Raw genomic sequence first — 15,934 nt, 5'->3', positions numbered from 1 at the left:
GTTGGAAAATGGATGGATGGATGGATTTCTTAAACAACTGAAAAGACTGTCATCATCATACTCATTTTTATTGTACTTATCCTGATGAGTTTCATAGTCAAAACACGATGAGATGGGCTGACCAGGCCATCTTATTCCTAGCAGCTTCTACAAGCACTTGACACAGCGATATAATCCCTTCAGTATGTCCTAGGTCTGCTTATTGGTTTTCACCCTTTAGGGTATTCTGTATTCTATTTAAATGCAGTACAATAGAATCCCCACTTTGCAGCAAACCACTTAAAAAATTGTTAATAGGAAATTGTTAAATATCGGATTAGTTGAAAAAATAAAGATTTAATATTTAATAATGTTTATTTTGGGCGGCACGGTGGCGCAGTGGGTAGCGCTGCTGCCTTGCAGTTGGGAGACCTGGGGACCTGGGTTCGGTTCCCGGGTCCTCCCTGCGTGGAGTTTGCATGTTCTCCCCGTGTCTGCGTGGGTTTCCTCCGGGCGCTCTGGTTTCCTCCCACAGTCCAAAGACATGCGGTTAGGTGGATTGGTGATTCTACATTGGCCCTAGTGTGTGCTTGGTGTGTGGGTGTGTTTGTGTGTGTCCTGCGGTGGGTTGGCACCCTGCCCAGGACTGGTTCCTGCCTTGTGCCCTGTGTTGGCTGGGATTGGCTCCAGCAGACCCCCGTGACCCTGTGTTCGGATTCAGCGGGTTGGAAAATGGATGGATGGATGGGATAATGTTTATTTTTATTTTTTATTTTTTACAACAAAGATTCAACACACTTGTTATTATAAAATGTTATCACTTTTGTAATACAGTAAATACATTAAATTACAGGTATTATATATATATATATACAGTATATATATTATAATAAAAAAGCTTGGGTCGAGACGTGATCTTCTCGGAAGACACTCTGACATCCCGCGAGAGACACTTTGACGACCTGCAAGACAAAGCAGTAAGACAAAAGGACAGCTGCTGTACAGGCTTTTAAATGATCGACATGCAGTGTGACAAGCTGAACACCCCCCCCCCCCCCTTTCACAATGCAAGCGGCAGAGGGGGGTGAGGGGGGGTGGGCGAGCGAAGCTAGCATAAAATAAAATTTAAGTATAACATTTTTTTTTCTGAACTCTGCCATCACTTAGCATTCAGAAATGTATAAGATAGGAAAAAGTGAAACATGGAAGTGTTAAATTGGGGTTCAAATGTATTAAGTAAACAAATGTTGCTTGTGTATGCAAAATCAAAGCAAATAATAAAATCTTAAATGCCTGTAACATAAGAGTAAGAAGTTACTGTAAACACAATCTCAAGAGTATACATTGTAAATAGAAAGACACATGTTTAACAACAAGGAGCTGGGGTTTCAGAGGACAACCCTGTATAATGGAAGGTGGTATATGAAATTTTCAAAAGAAAATAGCACACAAGGGTTTAAAAACACAGCCACGGCTATAAAAAGGAAGAAGTATGAACTGGACTCTTACGGCAAAAGGCAGGAAGGGGTGAGCTCTGAATAAAGTCGAAAGGGGAAATGACCTCACTGGTCATCTGGTCGAGATGCCGCTGGACTATGGATGGGAAGGGGGAAATTATAAATGATGGAACCTCCTCCTGGCTAAGCATGGAATTGCTAACCTTTTTAGAGCCCTGAAAATGGCTGTGAAGTGCTCCTGCATGACAACATGTATGTAAACACATTAAACGTTTACAGAATATTTCAGAAGTAAGACACTAAGATAGTAAGACACTTTTACATGTTGCCACCAGACTCATTCCCTGAGCAGTTGTGTCCCCATTCTAGAGGAAAGTATTGTAACACAAAGCACACTCATTTAAAGAAGCAGTATTGCAAGTATTTGCTTTTCAGCATGTATTCTTCATCAATAAAGTAAACTGTTATGCTCAGCCATGCTTCCATAGTCCTTTCTGCTCAGCCTCAAATTGGTCATAGATGCATTAAGTGCCATTTGTTTCAAACCTATTTTAATTTTTTTCTGACATTTCTAATGAAGTACAGGCAACATAACTTTGGAAGAATAATTGCAGGAGGGAGTGACTTCTCTTATCCTGAGTGTTGATCATTTTTAAAATTTTTGTCATTTGATAAAATACAATAACTACTGTTATCTGATTTTGATTCTAGTAGTCTGCAGGATACAAACATGTATTTTAGCAGAAACAGATAATGGTGCTGCTTTCTTAGCTTTTATGTACTCCTCATACTGGACATGAGATTGAATTTGAAATAGCTGTGTAAATGTTTGCACAGTAATAATAATAATAATTACACTTTTGAAAAAATATTTCCAGTAAAGGACAATTCTCTTCATTTTAGTACATAGTTGTCAGGTGATCTACTATAGGTTTAACATTACTTAAACTTCTCAGTTTTTCTGGAAGCTACTGCAAACAGAAAAATATACACACACTTTATAAAAATTGTTATTGGGGATGAGACTCCTAAAAATGTGTTCAGCTTAGCACCTAATTAGTCCTAATGATGTGAGTGCCTCTGATTTGCCAATGCATTTGTGCTTAATGAATGTGTCTGTGCTTGGTGACAACACTCAGTTGCTGAATAGAGCAGTCTGTAACTGGAAAAGCTTGATTAATGAGAGAAAATAGAATGCAGTAATTTTTACTTTCCACGATTAGTATATTGAGGCAGTCATAATTGTAATCACGATTGATATTCGATTAATTGGTTGGCACTACTTACCAGCCAGTAAAATATAGAGAAACAGATGTAATAAGAGAAACACTTCATTAAACTATATATGACCTCCTGGCACCCCTTAGAAAATATGATTTGTAAAGCCTGGAAAATGTAAGATACTTTCCATATTGAAACTGGAACTGTAATACCTCCTTTCAGGGAGAATTTTTTCCATGAAGTTTTTCTTTCAGTGCTGCCTATTTTCTTCATTTCAAAAACTGTCTTGATACTTCTTTAATTGTTTTTTGCCTACATAATGCCCTCCGGACTTTCTTACACCTTTTCTTGAATTGTATAAATTTTGATGACCCTTTTCCAACACTCTCTTAATCCATTCATTCTTACACCTATCTCTCTGCTGATTTTGATTTAATACATATGGCTACAAATCTTCTTTGAATGTTTTGCTAGTTAGTTGCAATGTTCATTCAGACAGTTTTACACTGTAGCAATTTAAAATCAGCATTTCATCAGCTTGGCTTAGAGCTGTGGTATTTATCAGAAGTGCCCAATGGAACGTCTTCATCTACGAGGAGAGCTTAGAAATATCATAAGTCTAGAAATGATGCATTGTCCATGTGGTGTGATGAGGCTGTATTGACAACATGCAAACCCACTCAGCCACTTTGGGTATTTCTTTATGCAGAAATGTATCTTCTGTACCATTATCTACTTATTTGTCATAAAAAAAAACCCCAGTAAAATAAAATTTTCTGATGCCACATAAATGACTACTATGTAAGATTTCCCCTTTTGTCAGGGAGTATGTGTTGAAAATTACATCATGATTCCAGCTGGCAATTTGAGCCATGGAGTTCCCTGTAATTCTTACTGCAGAATTGCTTGGGAAAGCACTGCACTTCTATTAGGAATTCTGTGCACATCTTGGATTCTGCAGACCTCATTTTAATAATGCATTGTGTTACTGACTGGAACAACAGCACCATCTGATCTCACTGGTCGTCCTTGTTAGAGTGCTGACTCAGTGTGTGCTCTTGACAAGTTTAAGGTTCAGAACTAATCATCCAAGAATGTAAATGCAGAAAAGCAATGTGCAGCAGCGTAAAGGAATTCTCTCTGCAGTAAGGTAGGTACTAAGTTCATAAAGAGAAGCCCTATTAAAACCAAAACTGACTTAGCAACCATTATCTTATTTTAACTTGGCTGTCTTATTGCATCCTAAAATCCCTTCTGCTTTCTTTGGTTTTGGCAGTGGCATTTCTGAATTGAATGTCAGTGGGACACAGCCTCACCAAAAGCACTCAAAAGTTTAAGTTCAGAAAGTTGCACAGTGCCTGAAATCAAAAATAAGTGGTCAGATATCAAAGTCTACGTGAAAAGGGGAGTAGCAGCCCAGTGAATGTCATACGGAATGTATTAGGGCCACGGTGAAGAAAAAAAAGGTCTATGTTGAGATTAAAGTAGAAATTTCCATTTTAATCTGGAAATTTTCATTTTAATTTCATAGTTTAATTTGTCATTAAATTAGAACTTTGTAAACTTCATCTTAAAATCGATGTTTAATATACCAGAGTTTCTCAAACCCAATTGTCACTAAAGTAGCATGTTAAATGCTTCGTATTCTGTATGTTCCCCAACCCAGTCATTAATTGTACTTCTTAAACGGGGTTTCTGTTACGCTGACAGGGGCGCACACGCAGTGATCGCTACACAGAATACATTACATGCATGATATTACAGCTGTCTGAACGCATTACAATACTAAGATGTTTACTTGATATTTTCATGATGAAATGCATTAAAGCATTTTTTAATATGTGGGGGCATGGTGACACAGCGGTAGTGCTGCTGCTTCACATTAAGGGGGTCACCTCCTGGATGTTCCCTGCCTGGAGTTTGTGTGTTTTCCTGGTGGGTTTCCTCGGTGTGCTTCAGTTTCCATCCAATGGCATGCAGGTTAGGGTATTTGGTGATGCTAAATTGATGCTACTGGTGTATGTGCATGCTCATATTCACCTTTCGATGAGCTGGTACCCCATCCAGGAGATGTTCTAGCCTTGCGCACGATGCTTGCTGGTATGGGCACAATCCTAAATGGAATAATTAAACATGTATAACAAAGTTTTTTCAATGTTCCTTAAAATTTCGGAACACTCACTGTTCTAAGTTTATAGCTAGTTTTACTATCACAAAGACATTTATTGTGTGGTGATTGGTTATGTGGGGAAAGAAAAAGAAAGGATAGAAACTGGGGTGTGGTACGTTTTATATAGACACCACAGCTGCAATAAAGAAAGCCCACTGAGAAGAACATCCATTGAATTCTGTGTCTGTGTCCCTGACCACCAACTCATGAGCCCAACAGTTACACATTATTTCAATTAAATCAGTGGGATACTCACTTCTAGCCTCTTGGAGCCTTGTCAAAACTGCCATAAATGTTCTCTGCATTGAACATACAGCTGCTTTTGCAATCACTTTTTAGAGATATTGTGGCAAGGTATCCTGGGAATTTAATGGATGTTCTTCTGGATGGGCTTCCTTTATTGCAGTAGTACTGTCTCTGTCAAATGTACCAACCCTCAATTCCTGTCCTTCCGTTTTCTTTCTCCATTTAACCAATTGCCACACAATAAGCATCTGTTATAAATATAAAACCAGCTGTAAGCTTAGAATGGAGATTCTTCAGAACTTTTAAGGAACATTGAAAAATCTTCGTTATACATGTTTAATTATTCCATCCATCCAGGGTCACGCCAATCCCAGCAGGCATCTTGCCAGAGGCAGGAATAATCCCAGGATGGGGCGTTTGGGTGAATACTGGCACACATACCCTAGTAGCGTCAATTTAGCATCACCAAATCCCCTTACCTGCATGGCCTTGGAATGAAACCGAAGCACGCGGAGAACACCCACAAGGAAAACATACAAGCAAACACCAGGCAGGGAACACCCGGGACGTGATCCCCTTACTGTGAAGCAGCAGCACTACTGTCAAGCTACTGTTCCCCCACATGTTTAATTATTAACAGTCTACATGATTTAAATTAGCAATTTATCTGTAAAATGTAATATACATACTTTAATGCATTTCATCATAAAAATGATATCAAGTATACATCCTAGTATTCTAACAGCACACAGCTCCAAGATGATTGCTTTTGGTAATCTAAATCGACTTAGAAATCAGTCATCATCATGATACAAGAAATTAGTATGATCTCTAAATCTGTGTTCTCTTCTAATTCTTCATTTGCGATGCCTTCTAACAACGCTAAAGCAGCCATGGTAATTGGAATAGTTTGGCCATTCTGTGCACCTTTATATTGTGACAGACTAATTACAACATGACTGTAAACGATATGCAATTAATTTCGGTGTATTTGATAAATCCCATGTCAAGGATGTATATGTAAAAAAGAAAGTGAAACCACACAGAAACAGTAGCACTGCTCTGATGCTGGGTGCTGCCCATTTGCAAAACCGAGCAGAAATGTGCATACACATGGTCTGAGGCTGCTGTGAGGATGTGCGTAACTTTATGCCAAGTTTAGTTTTTGTGTTTACGCACAGTTTATACATGAGCCCCCAAGTGAGGAGAGAACAGCTGCCCTTGGTAAAAGAGTTCAAGCATTTCAAGATCATGTTCATGACTGATGGAAGAAGGGAATATGAGACCGACAAGTGGATTGGAGTGGTGGTTGCTGTTCTACAGGCACTGTACTGGTCTGTTCTGATTAAATGGGAGCTAAGTCTAGAAATAAAATTTGCCAGTCAATCTACCTATCTGTCCCACCTATGAGCTGTAGGTATTGACCAAAACAGTGAAATTCAGTACAAGTAGCAGAAATGAAGTTTCTTCACAGAGCTGCAGGGCTGACACTCCTTGATGGTGTGCGATGCTCAGTAATTTGAATAAGCCTCTAAATAATGGTGCTGCATCTCCAGATCGAGAGGAGCCATTTGAGGTGGCTTGGACATGTGGCAAGGCTGCTGTCAGGGCAGCTCCTTCTAGAACTTGTTTGGGCACATCCAATTTGGCAGAGACCCTGCGACACATCCAGTACATACTGGAGGGGTTATATCTCTCAGCTGGCCTTGAAAATGCCTGGGAATTCCACAGGAAGAGTTAGAATCTGTAGGTGGGAACAGGGAAGTCTGGGCTGCCCTTCTTGGCCTGTTGCCACTATGACCTACACAAGGAAAAGCAGTTTGTAATAATGAGATTAGATTGTAATGTTTGCAGTGTTCTTCAAATTTGTCCTCTTAACCAGTTTTTTTCCCAATTTTTTACCATATGCTCAATGTAATTTATTATCTAAGGAAATGGTGTTTTCCGTAATATGTGAAACTGCATTTCTGACACATGCAGCAGGCCTGTTGAGGTTATGCAATGCAAGCAAGTCAAAAGATATAAAAAGCCTAATACCATTTACTTCTTAAAAAAGGGTGACATATTTATCTTCACCCACCCACCAGGGGGACTGTCTGATGGTGCTAAATTTGAAAAAAGCCACTAGGTAGATTTTCTATTGCACCTTCCACTTTGTATGATACCGTTGATTTAAAGAAACAGAGTCCTGGTGTTGGAGAATATTATTTTTTGTTGACTTTGCACTGTCCTGAAAACATCTGGCTGCACTGTGGTTAACACAGCTATTGGTCATGTAGTCTGTTTATTCTTTCCATATTACTGTGAATATCTGGTCACTCTTATTACACAATATGTAACATTTACGTTTATATAAAGTGACTTAAAAAGAGGTCAACACAATCAAGTAACATCTGTCTAGGGAGCTTTTTGAGGAAAAATATTACAGACCAAGGTTAGAAAATTGATCATCACAAGTGGAAAGCTCAGATAAAAAAAATCAAGCAAGTTATAATACCTAGATAATAAAGCCTAAGAACTAGTATCACTTAGACAGAAATTCACTGAATAAAAGTTATCTTCAAAAGCTTCTTAAAAGCACTGAGAGAGTCACAATTCTGAATAGAGGTGGGCAGCTGGGAGATATACATGAAAAGAGTCTGGACTGAGATTTAATACCACATAGAGGTGTCATCATCAGACACCATTCATCAGCTGGCCTGAGTGGTTGAGAAGGAGCAATCAGCCTCACAAATGTCTATAATATATATATATATATATATATATATATATATATATATATATATATATACTGTATATATATATATATATATATATTGTGGAACTTGTCCTGGACACAGACAGGCAGACACGTTATAAGTACCCCACACATTTATTTAGGGCTTCCATATTTACACTGTCACTACTCACAACTCCAGTACCCCTCTGTCCAGGCGAACACAATGCCTTCTCTCTCTCTGTCTTCAGACCGCCTCCTTCTCTCCTCCAGAAACCTTGTCCTTCTTCCTCCCGACTCAAGTCCATCTCTGAAGGGAGGCGGCCCCTTTAAATAAGCACCCGGATGTGCTCCAGGTGTGTTCCCGGCAATCTCCCACCGATATGCCCCGGAAGTGCCGGCTTTCTCCCCGGAAGCACTCCGGGTGTCCCTGTTCCTCTTCCCCCCAGCACTTCCTGGTGTGGTGTGGTGTAGTGCTGAGGTCCAGGGTCCTCCAGGTATTGGGGTCCCCCAGGCTGTGACCACAGGCCCCTACAGGGCCTCTGTACCCGCGGCCCCCAGGGCGGTCGCCCCCTCGAGGTCTGGAGGAGGCATAAGCCCTCCTCCGATTTTCTCTGGCATCCCGGCTGGGTACCACCCCCATCCAGGTACCACTATATATATATATATATATATATATATATATATATATATATATATATATATATATATATATATATATATATATATATATATATATATATAGTATGTACTGATCCATTCACTGTCTACTCTGTATGCAGGCATCAGGGATCTGAACTTAATATGTGCCACTACAGAAAGCCAATATAGTGATCTGAAGAAGGAAGTGACATGTACCCCACGACGGCTGATTTAGCTCCAGGTGTGCTGTTGCATTTTGAATCGTCTGCAGTGGCTTAGTGATATATGCCAGTACTGCAGAGTTGCGGTACTCCAAATGCATACTCTTAAGACAAGTGTCCTCAATCATGATCCTGGATGGCCACAGTGACTGCAGGTTTTCCTTCCAAATAGTTTCCTAATTAGAAGACAGTCGTTGCAGATAATGAAACTTGGTATTTAACTATTTAGCCTGCTGGTGCTTTCATTCTTCCAAGAGAAATTTTAATTGCACTGTAGACCAGAACAGATTTAAACAGATTTAAAGATGGTCCTTCCAATTCCCCTCTCATTTATTTCTAAGCATTTTTTAACACAGATACTTCATGGTGCATATACACAGGATTAAAAGAAGCATGATAGCTGTAGAGCTTCTGGTTTATTGGTTATCTGTATTTCATTATTAACTAATGTCTGGTTAAGAAACAGGCAACAATTAAAACTTAAATGCATCTGCAAAGGGTTCAGAATTGTAACAGGCAAGGTAACTAAAATTAATCCCAAAAAACATATTACTTTAGTAGTAAATAAATGGTTTCTAATTAGGAAATTGGTTGAAGTGAAAACCTGCGGCCACTGCAGACCCCCAGGACTATAATTGAGGTCATCTGATCGACAATGTAACTAAAATTTGTCTTTGATGAATGAAAGTGTTAACAAGGCATGTATATTAAATTTCAAGGTTCATTATCAGCAAGGACTGAGTTCTAATTACGAAACTGACTGGAATGAAAACCTGTTGCTACTGCGGCCCTCCAGGACTGTGAATGAAGTCCCATGCTCTAAGACATATTCTGGTCTTTCAGGTATTCTATAGAGTGATGCAGATATGTATAGAGTGAACTATTAATATTGTACTGCATGAAATTTAAAATGTAAAATTTTGCCAAATCAATATGCAGACAACAATACAAATTTCCATACTGGATCGGTCGAGCCCCGGGTTAACAATGAGTGCCACCAGTACTGTTAGTCAATAGGGTGCTGGCGGAAATTGGGCTACTGTTGGCCGAAGAAGAAAAAGAAGAAGAAGAGGGGGGAGACGTGTCCAGAGGCAGGAGGAGAGGAGGAAGGTAAAGAGAGTGGAACTGAGGGTAGGAACTTTGAATGTCGGCAGTAAGACTGGTAAGGGGAGAGAGTTAGCCGATATGATGGAGAGAAGGAGGTTGATATATTGTGCGTGCAAGAGACTAAATGGAAGGGGAGTAAGGCCAAGTGGATCGGAGGTGGATTCAAATTGTTCTATCATGGTGTGGATAGAAGAAGAAATGGGGTAGGAGTTATTCTGAAGGAACAGTATGTCAAGAGTGTTCTAGAGGTGAAAAGAGTGTCAGACAGAGTAATGATTATGAAGCTGGAAATTGGAGGTGTGATGATGAATGTTGTTAGTACATATGCCCCAAAGTTGGGTGTGCAATGGATGAGAAAGAAGACTTTTGGAGTGAGTTGGATGAGGTGATGAACAGTGTACCCAAGGGACAGAAAGTGGTGATTGGAGCGGATTTCAGTTGGACATGTTGGTTGAAGGGAACAGAGGAAACGAGGAGGTGATGGGTAGGTATGGAGTCAAGGAGAGTAATGAAGAAGGTCAGAGGATAGTGGATTTTTCCAAAAGGATGGACATGGCTGTGGTGAATATGTATTTTAAGAAGAGGGAGGAACATATGGTGACGTACAAGAGTGGAGGAAGATGCCCACAGGTAGATTACATCCTATGCAGAAGAGTCAATCTGAAGGAGATTGAAGATTGCAAAGTAGTGGCAGGGGAAAGTGTAGTTAAGCAGCACAGGATGGTGGTCTGTAGGATGACATTGGAGACCAAGAAGAGGAAGAGAGTGAGGGCAGAGCCAAGGATCAAATGGTGGAAGTTGAAAAAGGAAGACTACAAGGTTGAGTTTAGGGAGAAGGTGAGACAGGCACTGGGTGGTAGTGAAGAATTACCAGACAGTTGGGAAACTACAGCAGATATAGTAAGGGTGACAGCAAGAAGGGTGCTTGGCATGATATCTGAACAGAGGAAGGAGGAAAAGGAAACCTGGTGGTGGAATGGGGAATTACAGGAGAGTACACAGAGGAAGAGAATGGCAAAGAAGAAGTGGGATAGTCAGAGAGATGCAGAAAGTAGACAAGAGTACAAGGAGATAAGGCGCAAGGTGAAGAGACAGGTGGCGAAGGCTAAGGAAAAGGCGTATGATGAGTTGTATGAGAAGTTGGACACTAAGGAGGGAGAAAAGGACCTGTACCGATTGGCTAGACAGAGGGACTGAGCTAGGAAAGATGTGCAGCAGGTTAGGGTAATAAAGGATAAAGATGGAAACGTACTCACAAGCGAGGAGAGTGTGTTGAGCAGATGGAAAGAGTACTTTGAGAGGCTAATGAATGAAGAGAATGAGAGAGAGAAGAGGTTGGATGATGTGGAGATAGTGAATCAGGAAGTGCAATGGATTAGCAAGGAGGAAGTAAGGACAGCTATATAGAGAATGAAGAATGGAAAAGCCGTTGGTCCAGATGACATACCTGTGGAAGCATGGAGGTGTTTAGGAGAGATGGCAGTGGAGTTTTTAACCAAATTGTTTAATGGAATCTTGGAAAGTGAGAGGATGCCTGAGGAGTGGAGAAGAAGTGTACTAGTGCCGATATTTAAGAATAAGAGGGATATGCAGGACTGCAGTAACTACAGGGGAATAAAATTGATGAGCCACAGCATGAAGTTATGGGAAAGAGTAGTGGAAGCTAGGTTAAGAAGTAAGGTGATGATTAGTGAGCAGCAGTATGGTTTCATGCCAAGAAAGAGCACCACAGATGCAATGTTTGCTCTGAGAATGTTGATGGAGAAGTATAGAGAAGGCCAGAAGGAGTTGCATTGCGTCTTTCTGGACCTGGAGAAAGCATATGACAGGGTGCCTCGAAAGGAGTTGTGGTATTGTATGAGGATGTCAGGAGCAGGCAGAGAAGTATGTAAGAGTTGTACAGAATATGTATGAGGAAAGTGTGACCGTGGTGAGGTCTGCAGTAGGAGTGACGGATGCATTCAAGGTGGAGGTAGGATTACATCAGGGAACGGCTCTGAGCCCTTTCTTATTTGTAGTGGTGATGGACAGGTTGACAGACGAGATTAGACGGGAGTCCCTGTGGACTATGATGTTTGCTGATGACATTGTGATCTGTAGCGATAGTAGGGAGCAGGTTGAGGAGACCCTGGAGAGGTGGAGATATGCTCTAGAGAGGAGAGGAATGAAGGTCAGTAGGATCAAGACAGAATACATGTGTGTAAATGAGAGGGAGGTCAGTGGAATCGTGAGGATGCAAGGAGTAGAGTTGGCGAAGGTGGATGAGTTTAAATACTTGGGATCAACAGTACAGAGTAATGGGGATTGTGGAAGAGAAGTGAAGAAGAGAGTACAGGCAGGGTGAATGGATGGAGAAGAGTGTCAGGAGTGATTTGTGACAGACGGATATCAGCAAGAGTGAAAGGGAATGTCTACAGGATAGTAGTGAGACTAGCTACGTTATATGGGTTGGAGACTGTGGCGCTGACCAGAAAGCAGGAGACAGAGCTGGAGGTGGCAGAGTTAAAGATGCTAAGATTTGCATTGGGTGTGATGAGGATGGACAGGATTAGAAATGAGTACATTAGAGGGTTAGCTCAAGGTGGATGGTTGGGAGACAAAGTCAGAGAGGCGAGGTTGCGTTGGTTTGGACATGTGCAGAGGAGAGATGCTGATTATATTGGGAGAAGGATGCTAAGGATAGAGCTGCCAGGCAAGAGAAAAAGAGGAAGGCCTAAGCGAAGGTTTATGGATGTGGTGAGAGAAGACATGCAGGTGATGGGTATGACAGAACAAGATGCAGAGGACAGAAAGATATGGAAGAAGATGATCTGCTGTGGCAACCCCTAACGGGAGCAGCCGAAAGAAGAAGAGGACTACATGAAATTTAAAATATATTTGGAATTTATGTTTAGGAAACCATGTATCGAAAAAGATTTTCACTTTTGATCATAATTAACTGGAACTCTATTTTACATTTTGTAGCAACTATTTCCCAATATGTAAATATCAGTTATAAAAGTCCTTCAAAATTTTCTCATGTAATACCGCATGCTCAGCGCCACCCTTAGAGGCCACCTTTTTGTCATTGTAGTTGTAATTACTTTGTTTTTCATTTTTATTTTGTTGCATACTTAGATTAACTCCATTCAGTAATGCTGCTCCATGTCCTTTAAATGTATTAATTAATTTCATCCAGTAGTGATAACTATTTTTTAAAGTTTGTCTGTAAAGAGGATTTAACTGTGAGCATCTGAAAATGAAATCGTGAACTTTTTTTTTTTTAACATCTGTCACTGGTCATGGCTTATCTTACTTTCCGTCTTACTTCCTCCTGTTTAGGAGTTTGTTATATGTATCAGGTCAGGTTGGGAAGTATGCACTGGTATGGCGCGTTGTCGCACAAACCACATGAAGAAACAGCTCTGGATCCTGGTTGGCAACCCCCTAGGCAGACACGCGGTCCTGTCCCACCCTCTGGAAGTGACCATCTAGCTGGGCGTGCCCTTGGCCTGGTCCATCCGCTCTGGTCCTCAGCAATGGGAATCCTATGAGCCTGATCACCCTTAGGGAATCACGCCACATGGCTGTAGTGCCGTAACTGACGCTCACTCACAATGCAGGTAATGTGCCTCATTCGGCACACCGTGAGCAACCGCTCATTTGAAACAAAGTCAAATCAGCGGTACCCAAGGGTTCTCTGAAAATACCTAATGCCGATGGAGTCCATTCTTTATCTCAGGTCACTGGATAGTGTTGGTGCCTTGCAACCATATAGCAAAACAGGGAGCACAAGGACTCTAAAGACTTGAACCTTCGTCTTTTTTGCTCAGATATCAGGAGCACCACACACCCCTTTCCATTGACCTCATGAACCCCCCATGCTCCCCCAATCCGTCTACTGAATTCATAGGAAGAGTCACCAGAGACATGAACATCGCTGCAGAGGTAAGTAAACCTCTCGGCAAGATTGACACTCTCACCGCAGACAGACACACTACTGATGGCTGTGCCCAAGAGGTCATTAAAGGCCTGGATCTTATTTTTTATCCAGGACACTTGCAAGCCCAGACACTCACACTCCTCACTCAGTCTGTTGGGAACCCTGATCAGAGCCTCCATTGACTCCACGAATATCATAGCATCATCAGCAAAGGCAAGGTCAGTGAATCTCTCTTCACCAACAGATGACCCACAGCTGCCGGACCCCATGACCCTGCCCAACACCCAGTCCATGCAAGCGTTGAACAGAGTAGGAGCAAGAACACATCCCAGATAAACCCTAGAATCAACTGGGAAAAACACAGAGGTTCTGCCTCCACTTTGTACAGCACTCACAGTACTAATGTACAGGCCAGCCATGGTGTCCAGCAACTTTGGGGAGGATCCCGCAAAGTTTCTGGATGTCCGACAGGGCAACTTGATCAACTGAGTTGAACCCCTTGTGAAAATTGACAAAGGCTGAAAAGAATCTCTGCCGATATTCGTGTTTGCGCTCTTTGGGAGCCCTCAGTGCCAGGGTACTGTTGATGGTAGACTACCTGGCTGTAAAGCCAGTCTGCTGAAGTCTATTGAGGATGACCCTAGCAAGGACCTTACTCGGCACCGAGAGCAGTGTTATCCCTCTGTAGTTGCTGCAATCCAGGCAATCACCCTTCCCTTCCCTTTCCAGATAGGGACGACAAGTCCTGTTTTCCAGTCAGTTGGTATGACGCCTGTCTCTTAAATGGAAGCAAAGATTGCTTGGAATACCAGGAGGACAGCCTTACCACCAGCCTAGAGAAGTTCACCCCGGATACCACAGAACCCTGTAGCCTTCCCTACCCTCAGCTGGTTCGCCACCTGTGCGATCTCAGTGAGATTGGGTAGTTCACAGCTAAATTGGAGGATCAGCCTCCAACACCGTGAACCCAGAGATATCCAATGTCCTAGCCTGAGTTTCAGCTTTAAACAGCTGCTCAAAGTAGCCAGCCCAGTGAGTCACAACTGCAGTGTCATCCGTAAGGACCATTTCATCAGCCTCTCTGACTGCGACTCTCCAAGGAACAGATTCAAATGTGTGTAATGCTTTGATTCCTCTATAAGCAGGATGTGGGACACTAGACCATAGATGGTGTGTCACTTGCTCACCGATTCCTCTAACAAACACCTCCTTATTTACTCTCAAAGCCCTCGCTGTCATCCTTTTCAGTTGCTGGTACAGACTGGAATTGCCATCAAGCCGTGTGCTGCGACTCCTCTCAAAGATATCTAGGGTGCCCAGCGAGATTAAACACCTTCTGGGAACACTGGTAACACAAACACGACCCTCAGCAACCTTCAGGGTCTTGTCACAGAAGGTCTCCCACATCACATTAGGATCAGCAGTCGCACCCAAGTCTGTAAATTCCTTATACAAACTGTGTGCAAACTCATTAGAAACAGCCTGATCTTGGAGTCTGGCCAGATCCAGCCACATTTTTCTAGTAGGTGCCAGACTCTTCGGAACAGACACAATCCTCATAGCCAGCCCTGTGCCAGTGGTCAAGCATTTAAGTTACCCTTGACCAGAGGAGTGTCACCTCGCTGGCACACATCAACCACCGAATGAAGTTGTGAAGACCACCAAGACATCAGTTACTGAGGTCGGAGCATACACTGAGACAATAGACAAGGCACCCAGAGAGTTCCTTAATCTGAGTCTCATAATACGGTTGTTGAAAGGAATGACACTGGACACCATCGGTAGGAGCTGATCTGCCTCAGCAACAGCTACTCTCTGAGTATGACAGCTTTCAGAGCCACCAGACCATTAAAAGGTGTACCCACTTACAGGGAACTGGCCAGTCCCAGGTCTGTACACTTCAGAGAGTGCCGCCACTGAAATGCAGTTTAAAAAGGTCCTCCGACAGTAGAGGAAGATGATCATTATGCTGGAGAGACAACACATTCCACACGCCTACCCGGATGGGCCGCCTCAAATTGGGACCCAAGTGCTGTCAATCCTGCCACCAACCCCCATGATTTCCCTGCAAGTTGTAGGACTGACTGCAGGGCCCAATGCAGTTTAACGTCATACCCAGGACAAAAATATGTATCGTTAACAAAAATATCTTAATTGTTGTTTTAATGGTGTGCAAGCTGAAATTATCGAGTATGTCAGCCACTTTGCAAAAAACAATAAAAAACATGCTTTGAGAGTCCATGCATTCAAGGT

The 15,934-nt window shown here is 42.0% G+C and overlaps 1 protein-coding gene across 3 annotated transcripts in view; it reads left to right on the top strand.

The window, feature by feature from the left end:
* LOC114656187 (E3 ubiquitin-protein ligase HECW2-like) overlaps positions 1-15,934 on the top strand; it is a 358,966-nt gene that overhangs the window by 213,724 nt on the left and 129,308 nt on the right. The window lies entirely within an intron of this gene.

The sequence above is a fragment of the Erpetoichthys calabaricus genome, chromosome 8 (genome assembly GCF_900747795.2).
Source record: "Erpetoichthys calabaricus chromosome 8, fErpCal1.3, whole genome shotgun sequence".
NCBI classification, from domain to species: Eukaryota; Metazoa; Chordata; class Cladistia; order Polypteriformes; family Polypteridae; genus Erpetoichthys; species Erpetoichthys calabaricus.
Note: the sequence above shows the minus strand (reverse complement) of the source record. Positions and strands in the feature narration are given on the sequence as shown.